Here is an 11,108-nt window from a genome sequence, read left to right on the forward strand (position 1 = left end):
TCTGTTTTCTCCTCCACAGATGCTGCCAGACCTGCTGAGCTTTTCCAGCAACTTTGTTTTTGGTTCAATTCCAACATTGTCTGAGGTTACCATGAAGGATTCTCATTCTCATTCTCATTCTCAATCTTCCCCTCACCCTTCACCTAAGTCTGGTGACCCTCAGGTTAAACTGCCAGCAGTTCTCTCTCTCCAATGAGAGAGCAGTCCTGTGGTCTGGTAAGGATATGATGACTTTCCTTTTACCTTGAATGTGGGTAAAGCTGAAAAGCCAATGGAATCAATCCCTACAGTGTGGCCAGGATAGAATATTATGCACTTCCCAACCTTAAAAATTTGCTTAATTTCATCATTAACATAGCAACAATTTCAGGGCAACATTAGCATGCAGGTTGGAGCAAGATAACAGTCTGCCTTGCGGATTATGATTAGTTCAAAAGGAGAATGGAATAAGACAGAGATCTTAGGTGTTAGGGACTTTCTTCCTCAATACAATAATCATACACAATACAGATACAAATGCAATTTTTCTTTGATATTAAAAATAACTTGTATCATTAAAAGGGCACGAGCCAAAAAATGGTCAGAGCATGTATTGACTTACTTCAGAGGAGGAGAACAGGTTGCTCTCCTTGTTGCTTATCTGCATTAGTTCCCAGTTAAACAACACTTTTATTTTTTCTGAAGAAAGGTCCAGACCCGAAACGTCAGCTTTCCTGCTCCTCTGATGCTGTCTGGCCTGCTGTGTTCATCCAGCTCTACGCCTTGTTATCTCAGACTCCAGCATCGGCAGTTCCTACTATCTCTGACTTTTATTTTAAAATTTTACGTCTTGTTTGCAAATCCCTCTTTAGCCTCATCACTCCATTTCTTTGTAACCCAAGTCTACAACAAATCTTTTGGCCATCTGATCTAATGTTGCCTTATGTGGCTCAATACCACATGTTATTTTAGAATGCTCCCTTGAAGCACCTTAGGACATTTTGTTGTGGAAATAGGAGTATTCCTATTGCTATCACAAGGATTGTCCCTGGTCTATTTGATATATAGATCTTTTACATCTTCAGTGGTGGGACTGTGGATCTTGGATGATCCACAACATTTGTAATTTATTTCCTTAGTCTGCAGATGAAGGGAAACATCTGCTGCCATTTAAATTCAGCACATTTAAGCTCCCATATGTGGAATATGAATTGTCCAAGGTTGTTGTTTATATCGTTAGATAAAAGGTGCAGATTGTGTTATAGCTGATAATCAAGGCAGGATTTCTCGCCAAATTCGGTTGCTTCTGATTTATTCCTAGCAGGGAGTGACTTATAATTTGGATCTTGCTGGTTAATATGTGCAAATTTTATTTTATAAATTTAGGCTTTTTTGGAATTCGGCCTCCCTCTGCAGTTAATCATCAAGACGCTGGAATGTATCAACCTTACAACAATAGGGTAATATTGAAATAGTTTGTTTAATGGTACCTGTGATTCCTATTGTCAGAAGTGGTCAATTCCTTTGTAGTAAATCAACTTTGTCAGAGAACCTGTTTAAACTGGGTCACTGTTATTGGCGTGGTGTAGCAATTTAGGAGGTTGCAAAGTAGTTCCCTCAGCATTTTATAGAACTCTGTTCTTACCTTCTCCCCTCCAATTATCTGAAAGAAGCTAATTTAAGCTCGAAACCATTCTGTGCAGATCTACAAAATGGAGGCCAAGGGCCAGATTTCCAGCACTGAGGCTCAAGGCTAGAAATACTCTGATTCAACAGAATATCTCCATGGAAACAAGCCGAGCATGCATGATTGCTGCTCTAGGATAGGAGTGGGGTGTGATTGAATCTGGCCCTGTGCCTCTCGAGATTGTTTGGAGGTCACCATGAAAAATTGGTGAGTACTGAGGCAGACTGGTCAAAAGGGGAATCTCATTTTTTGTACATCAGCTTATTTACATTAAAAGCTGCAAGTCCCTCTATTCATCATCCACAACCCACTCCTCCAAGTCCTCCATACTCCTATGTCACCTCCATGCCTCCCATTCTATTTCATAACACCATGCCACTTCACGCCACCCCTATTCCACCACATACTCCATTCCATCTCCATAGCAATTCCTCCAGAATCCACTATAGACAGATATCAGGAGCTATGCCAAGATGACAAAACATAAACTGCTTTCGAAAAGGGCTCTGAGATACAACTGTTGCTAAATAAATCTCTCAGTCATGAAATCGATTCAGAATTTTAAAATTCCCTCAAGTAGCCAATCTGTTGTAAAAACAAACCAACTTCTATTTAGTAATCACAGCAAAGACAGCTAATAACCTTTTAATAATGGGCATCAAAGTATGAACTCAGCTCACCTACTGAGATAAGTGGTTTTTGAGCTTTTGGAACTTAGCCAAGCATTCATAAGGCATAATCTATTGAAACTGCGGGAATAGATAAGTAATAGCTTTTGAAAGCTGCAGGTGATGGTCAACTTAAAACTATTAGACTTGTCCGTCTCTCACGAGTTCATGCCTCCTCCATGAACATGGCTTCCGCACTGCTTATTAAGGTGCTTGGAACAGTGAAAATGGGGTCTGTTTGAACTCCATACTAATTTCAAATACATTTCTGACTTTGAGTTTCTTACCTGTGTGATTTGCGCCCCAAACCATTATCGTCTACTGGCAAAGATGGGACTTTGAGAATGGGAGTGGGACTTCTTCATCCAAATCCAAACCACCATTTTAAAGGCCTCTGAAGTCACCCAACTCATAATCTTTGTTAAATAACATCTCTGATCCACTAAAAAACATTGGACAGAAGTTCTGAAAAAAATGTGTATTTTTAAAAAAGTTACTTTTATACATATGGAGAAAAAATGTAGTGATTGTAACGAGGTCAGCCAGCTGGATCTCATATAATATGAGTTCCCTGATTTGAGCTATTCAATCAAGGAGACCTGGCTGACATAAAAAGGTCGCGTATCAGCAATACTGACACTCTGGTGCCTGACTCTGTATGAGGCAGTACTATAGCCGAGAACTGTTCATTTGTAAATAAAGAGTGACTTGGTGATGGGATACCAGCCTCTGTGGAGTTATTTCAGTGGTGGCAACAATAAAGCACAATTCTGAAGAAACTCGCTTGCATTAGTAGTCTTTGAGTTGGGTAAGCCTTTTCTTACATCATGCCTTTGTTTGGAAAGTAAAGGAACAGCTATCATTCTCTAAGGTGTTGACACACAATGATCCCAAGACCGTTCTGGTATTGACATGTGACGTCTCCCCATATGGCATTGTGGTGGTATTAGCTCATAGGTGGCCCAGTGGAGAGGAAACGCTCGTTAGCTTATGCATCCAGAACTTTGGCTATTGTAGAATGTAAATACGCTCAGATAGAAAAAGGATTGGCAGTCTTATTTGGAGTTGGGAAGTTCCATCAATACCTTTACAGATGAAAATTTGTAATAATCATGGACCACAAACCCCTACTTTGTCTGCTCAAAGAGGACAAGGCAGTGCCACCCATAGCTTCAAGCTGCATTCAGCGGTGGGCATAGGTTTCATTTGTCAAACACTGAGACAATGGTAGAAAAAGCTGAATGATTCTTTCGCAACACACGGAGTCCCGGAAATGTTGGTCACAGATAGCAAGCTATCATTTACCACCAGGGATTTTGGTTATTTCTGCAAGTCAAATGGGATTTGACATAAAAGGATAGCACCATACCACCCAATGGCTTGGCAGAAAGAGCAGTCCAAACTTTGAAGCTTGGCTTGAAGAAACAGCCTACAACCTCACTAGTTACCGAACTGTGATGGTTCTTATTTGATTAATGGACCACTTTACATGCAACTACAGGGATAGCACCAGCAGAGTTGGTAATGGGTACAAGCCTCCACAGCAGCTTAGGTCTGATCTTCCTGGACCTGTGAGGGAGAGTGAAATGGCATCAGAAATACCAATACTGGACACAAGACTCTGCCGAGTGAGAGAGACAGTTTGAAATAGGGGGCAAACTTAGTGTAAGAATCACAGAAATGGCCCTGCATGGGTGAGAGGCATGGTTGATGTGAGGTCAAGACCAGTGACGTTTAAAGTTCTGGTAGGTGCAACAGTCCTGAATAAACATGTGGACGATATGAAAGCTGCGAATACACAAACAGTGCAGGAGCAAAACATGCCCTGACCCAGGAATAGTCAGAAAGGCTGCTGGAACCTGTGGATTCGTCATCTCCACTAAACATTCTCATGCCCTCAGAATCCAAGATGGCCATGACTGAAGTAGCCAACTCGACACTTTTGCTGCCAGTAGAAGAGAGTGAAATTCTGCCAAGATGCTCCTCGCACAAGAGGCAAGCTCCATGCTTACATGCTGCCTGTATTGGACACTGAGTCAGAGGAACCTGACCTCATACTAAAATGCCCCAGGAGCCTCTCCAAGAAAAAGGCCTACGTCTGTAGGCTCGTTGGTGGGGGCAGGTGGATTCAGTGATTGTAATGGGGTCAGCCATCTGGACATCATAGAATATGAGTTCCCTGATTGGGGCTGTCAATCTGGTCCAATCAGGGAGTCCTGGCTGACAGATAAAAAAGGGAGTGTCAGAGATACTGACACTCTGGTACCTAACTCTGTATGTGACAGTAATAAAGTCAAGGACCGTTTGTGCGTAAATAAAGTGTGACTTGGTGATGGGATACCGGCCTCTGTGGAGTTATTTCAATGGGAAATCACAAAAGATTCTCATTTTCCACAAAGTTACCGATATTTTGTGGCCATATTAAACATACCTGCCTTGCAAGTAAAAGAAACTGAGGTACTCCCTCTCACTCTGAAAGCTGGAATTCAGTTACCATCCAAAGGAATTAGAACAACAGACTTTGCAAAACCAAGAATCTCAAATTCAACTGACAACATCAATGCTCCCAGTGCAATCCAATAACAGCCATTGCATTATCTTGTCTGTTCTTCATGAACAATTCAGAAACCAAGTTGCATTTTTAAACTTTACTTCTATCTTTTTGAGCTCACCCCGTTTCTTCTCTGTGTGTATGTACATTGCATTATTCACTTTTATAGTAATGAAAAAATACACTTTTTTGTCATTTCAAGAAAGTCTGGTTAAATTAACTATTTTTTCAAATATAATTTAATTTGAGTTTGGTAGAAAGGTATCCACAAGGGAAGGGATCCCTTTAATATTAATATTGTTCTGAGCAATCCAGGGTAGGAGGAGGTGAATAACCAGGGGGAGCTAGAGAGCCAATTAACTCCATCACCCAGGACCTAAACAATTGAGGATCCTGCGTGGAACATCTCCAGGTATCTAGTCATTACAAAATCCAATACCACCCATCATAGAATCATAGAATCCCTACAGTGTGGAAGGAGGCCATTAGGCCCATGGAGTCCACACTGACCCTCCAAAGATCATTCCTCCCAGACCCACCCCCATATCCTATGCCAGTAACCTTGCATTTCCCATGGCTAATCCATCTAATCTACACACCCCTGGACACTATGGGCAATTTAGCATGGCCAATTCACCTAACCTACACATCTGTGGACTGTGGGAGGAAACTGGAGCACCCAGAGGAAACATGAGGAGAATGAGCAAACTCCACACAGTTGCGCAAAGCTGGAATTAGTCTCATTTTGTGTTTTTTTGGGCACAATAGATATAGTGGGCTGAACGGCCTGTTTTAATGCTGAATGACTCTATTGCTGTAAGATGGCTGGCAAGGAGAAGCTCCCATTTTTACAGCGTCCTTTCAGGCATATTGGAAAGATTTATAGACTGGAAAAATGACATGCTTGGCGTGGACTTTTGGACCGAAGGGTCTGTTTCCATGATGTATGACTCTATGGCTACATTACAAACACACCTACCATGGTAAATATGCCTGGTATGGGACTCAAATCCAGGGTTCTGGCCCAGAGGTAGGGATATTATCAATTGTGCCACAAATCATCCTCATATTGGACATAAATGTACTCGTTATTTTTGCATAGTCATTTATCTTATTTGGTGTTTGATATAATTAGCAGTGCAAAAATTGGTTGTTGTATTTGCCGAGGTTACAACAGTAAGTACACATATAAAATTGGTGTGAAATGCTCTGGGCTGCCCTGAGAAAGAAGCTTTGTGGATGGAAGTTCATTGTCTCTTCCCATTATTCAACACCGATAATTAAGGAGAGCTCATGTTGGAAATAGAAATGGTCACTGCTGCAGCAAGGAATACTGACCAGAGATTGGTATTAAACTGAATTATTTTGGCAGGCAAGACTGAACTTTACACTGACTCCACCTTTTTCTACTCAAGTCTGTGCAGGCAGGCATGCAATCTGATACTGAGTTCAAAAGGTGGAAAAGTCTTCCATTTTCCAGTATGATTATATTACATGTATAAGCAAATGAATAGTGTTATGCTCACAAAGAGTATGATGCCATTTTTTACGCTTTCTCCTGTTTTAGAAAAGTTCCGACATGTATCTTCTTCTCACTGAAATCTGCAGAGCTGGTGAATATTTGCTGTCTTTTAGTGAGTACAGTGAAAGTGCATAAAGATACTGAACAGGTAACTGTGTGCATGAAATTAAAGCATCAAATGCTACTGATGTCAACTCTCTTTTCTTGAAAGTTTTAGGACTAAATAAACAGCCAAACAAGATTACTAGTCGCCTATTCAGAGTGAATGTCTTGCCTTTCATCTCAAGTGCATTTCTTCAATTTCACAGGATGAAATATTTCTCTGGGGAATTGCGAATAATCTTATCATGTCCACAAATAGCTGTGAGGCCACAGTGAAAAAATGTCCATAATTCTTCAGTTAATTGATCCTTTCTGTTCAATTATATTCACAGGAATGGTTTCACTGGGAAGGTACTAGTGTAGCAAAGCCCCAGCACTGAATTTGAAGATCAAATATACCTGTATGGCAAAGGTGCATTGACTACATCCTATCCAGAGTGCCAACTTCAAACAAAAAAGGATGAATAATATTTTTCCTGAGTAATCCCATCTGTCTCAGAAATTACTCAATGGGATTGACTTTATTGTTTGGTGTAAAACTGGTAGTACATATGTTTGGCAACCATTGTCCTTTCAATAAGCTCAAAGTCATTTTATGACTTTGGCTATATTTGCATTGATCTGGACGTTCACGGTGCTCTGATACTGCGTGGTGATTAAAGTAAACCGACAGTTTGGGTGAATGGGGAAGGAATGATGGATGCAATCTGGAATGGGACTGTGACTGGAAATGGTTCCTCTATTTTCTTTTTGGAATGCGTAGGTAATTTACTGAAGTGTGTGACCGCTTTAAATTTTTTTTGCACAACTGTGCCATGTGCGGTAATTTAAAGGGCTAACTTAAGTATGGGCTTGACAAAAACATTAGGATTGCTGCGTGACCACGTGGATTACAGGGAACATTGATGACTGTGGCTATTCTTGTTCCTTCTGCTCCTTCATAAATAACAGGTGAAAATTATTTTGGGCTACCTATCGAATATTGTCCAGTCTCACAGCAGCCAAATGCCGGTTATAAACCAGTTGGCTGTCTCCATGCGTTGATAATGGCTGGTCCCTTTTGACCCCTTCCCCAGGTTTTGTCACAAACATTCAAAAGATACTGGGACCTCTTCTGGGCCAAGATGATAAGCTGCGTCATTAAAGGGATCAAAGAAGATGATCAGTCACCAGTGTGCCTCCTCACCCAAGTGGTGAGTTTCCCTATTCGGACCCTGCGGCAATACCTTCACTTCGAGCCTCCTCCCAGATGGTGCACCCAGGCGACATATTTCTCCTGCTGGGTGAACAACCTCAAATATGACATGCAGCTCTCGTTCATGGAAGGCAAGGATCTTCAGTTCTCCCTCAGCGCAGTGTTTTGTCTTTTAGCAGGACTCAATTAATTTCTGGAACATGGTCTGCTGGCACAGGTTCTTGCTGCCCACAGGAGTAACAGCTAATGTCGGAGAGACCCTGATCAGGAATCTGCACCTCCACCATTGTGGGTTCAAGTGGCTGACGGAGGGGAGGGCCGTGCTGCAGGGGAGACCAGAGTCAGTTATGCTGAGTGGCGGAAGTCTGGGCTGGATGTTGCTGCAGGAATTGGGAAGCAGGGTGGTGAAAATGGTGGCGCTCAACTTGGCGTTGTGCACCATTTAGAGGATGGCCAGGTCATAGAATCAAATCATAGAATTTCTACAGTGTGGAAACAGGCCATTCAGCCCATTGAATCCACACTGACTGTCCGAAGAGCATCCCACTAAGAACCACTCCCCTACCCAATATAAGCCTGCATTTCCCATGGCTAACCCACCTTGCCTGCACAACCCTGGACACTACTGACAATTTAGCATGGCCAATCCCTAACCAGCACATCATTGGACTGTGGGAGGAAACAGGAGCACCAGGCGGAAACCCAAGCAGACACGGGGAGAATGTGCAAACTCCACACAGATAGTTACCCAAGGGTGGAGTGGAATCCGGGTTTCTGGCACTGTGAGACAGCAGTTCTAACCACCGAGCTACCGTGCCACCCCATGGTGTGCAGTGAAATCCTGTCTCTGCGCACCTCCGCTCGAACAGAATTTCATATTGGCTCTTGGGTTCTGAATCTTCCTCAAGAGCCCATGCCTCAAAACCAGAGCCAGCACATGGGAACGCCCAATGTGTCCTTCTATGCAGCGTGCAGTTGCTTCTTGGATGGGCTGTTGCTACACAGTATCCACTTTTCCTTCATCCATCATCCAGACACCCCATGGTGTGCTTATTTACCATTGGACAGTGGGGATCCCCAGTGGAGGTCTCTCTACACTGGAGCCCTCCCACTTTCATCAGTAGGTTGGGGTAGAGGGCATTGCACACAGCTGTGCCATGTAATGGAGGTGGTGATGGTTCACAGACTCCCAGATTAAGTGTTTATTTTGTGGCGATGTAGAGTCAGTGGTCCATGTATATATTGGCTGTGGGCAATTGCAGCTGCTTTTTAGCTGTTTAGAAAAATCTTTTGTCCTGCTTTTGATTGCATTTCAAGCCCCACACTCCTGATCTTTGGGCATCCGGTGCAGAGGGGAGCAGGCAGATCGGAGCACATCCTTGTGGGACTGCTCCTGGGCCTGAATAAGTTGGCCATTAGCGGATCCAGGCAGCAGGCTGTGAAGGGGGTCAACCCTGCTGACTGCCTGCCCCTCTTCCCGACAACGTTTGTATCAGGGTTTCTTTGGGGAGGAAACACGCATTGTTCACCAATACTCTCAATGCCTTTAGAGAGAGGGGGTAGAATGCTTTACTTACCCCTCCAACTCCATTTTAATTTCGCTTCCTCCTGCTATGCCTACTTACCCCTCACCTCTGAAGGTCAACATTACCCTTTACAGGATTTGCATGTAAATTAACTAATTGGACAACATGGGTGATTTATCGGTGGTGGTTAAGAGATGAAAATAAAAACCACAAGTGATTTAGTGATGTGGAAGAAAAATGTTTGGTTGTGTGTTAAAAAAAACGTAAAATTAATAAACAGCATCCTGCAGCTATTCAGAACTGCTTTGAAATTATCCTCTGCATGCAATGACATCATAACTTGCAGATAAAAAGTGCCTTCCCAACTGAAACAAATCATTAACTATCTATTAGACTCTAGGATTCTTGTGGTGCAGTGATAGTGTCTCCACCTCTGAGCTAGGAGGCTTGGGTTCAAATCCCACCTTCACCATACATGAATAGTAACATCTTTGAGCAGGTTGATGAGGAAAATATCTAACTGACTTTACTATGATGTCAATGGACAGAGGCCAGAGTTAATGGGATAGTGAGAAACTTAACAGCAAATTCAGGCATCTTAGATGTCTGCAGTTAAAATCTACCTCATGTGTTTAACAAGCTGTGATTGCAAACTATGAAACACAAAGTAGTGTGTCTGATGAAGTTCTATGTGAAGGTGAAGCAGCCCAGGTTAGGTTGCCAGTTCTCATTGGGATGAAGACAGACATAGGGATGTGACATGGTGGATTGGTGGCACAACAGGTCTGATCAGGAACTGTATGACCACCTTTTAAGAAAAAAGAAGTATGTGCTAGTTATTGGTTTCACATAATTCATTTTTTCATAGTTTTTTTAATTCTTAATTTGACTGTTAAGTAAACACATGTTCTCCTTGATACAGGGTAGAAGTAAACTATATAATGAGCTGTACCTGACTCTGCACTTCCTACTACTGGAGATTATACAGAGGGAAAGCCCACAGTACATACCCATGAGACTGATGTCAAAGTGGAATACACGGTAGGTTTCTTCTTTGCACCAGTTAAACAAAAGGGTGTCAGTTTAGGCAGAATAATGAGTTTGTTGTTCTGGAGTTTGAATCATAACTTGTCATAATTAGCAAGAATAATCATAACTGGAATCATAATCATTCTGCAATTCACACATTTTCAGAAACATTGTGGTCTCAGAGATCATGAATGTCAGTATTGGAGAGTACAATTTCCTCACTAAGGTCTTCCCTAAAAGTCACTATCTCACTACTCCAAGTTAAAATTGTTCCGAAAAGGCTTATGCAACATACCTGATCTGTGAGTGCATGATACTGACAGGACAATGAGAGTTTTATATTTGAGGTGAGCAAACATTGAAAGGCATTAGTTTGCTTTGGATTAAAATAATCCAGACTTGATTTTTGGTTATCAAAAACCCACAGTTTGAAAAGCTTTTGTTGGCAGTTTGCAGAAGGCCTGGCCGAGACTAACTGCAAGAACAGTTTCTCCTTGAGGAAGGGATTCATTCAGAACTGTTAGGAAATAGACATCCTCAGTGGTAGGGTTTTATTTTGAAAATTCTAAACCTGAAGTATTTGGTTAATATCCTGAGAGGTTATTTGAAGGTTTGAAAGTTTAAGCTCAGTTGTATAAATACTCAAGGAATGAGCTATCAAGCTCTCGGCAACAGGAATTTATCCAATGAGATCCATTCCCCAGCACTGATGTTCTTCAACTTGTTGAGCCCCAAAATTGAAATTTTTTTCATAAATAAATAATATAAAAGATAGCCTCAATTTACCTGTTTATTGGTGAAGTTGATTCTAGATTGTTTTTAAAATGTTGTATTAGTTCTCCCTAAGTA

The sequence above is a fragment of the Rhincodon typus genome, chromosome 10 (assembly GCF_021869965.1).
Source record: "Rhincodon typus isolate 14 chromosome 10, sRhiTyp1.1, whole genome shotgun sequence".
Classification (NCBI taxonomy): Eukaryota; Metazoa; Chordata; class Chondrichthyes; order Orectolobiformes; family Rhincodontidae; genus Rhincodon; species Rhincodon typus.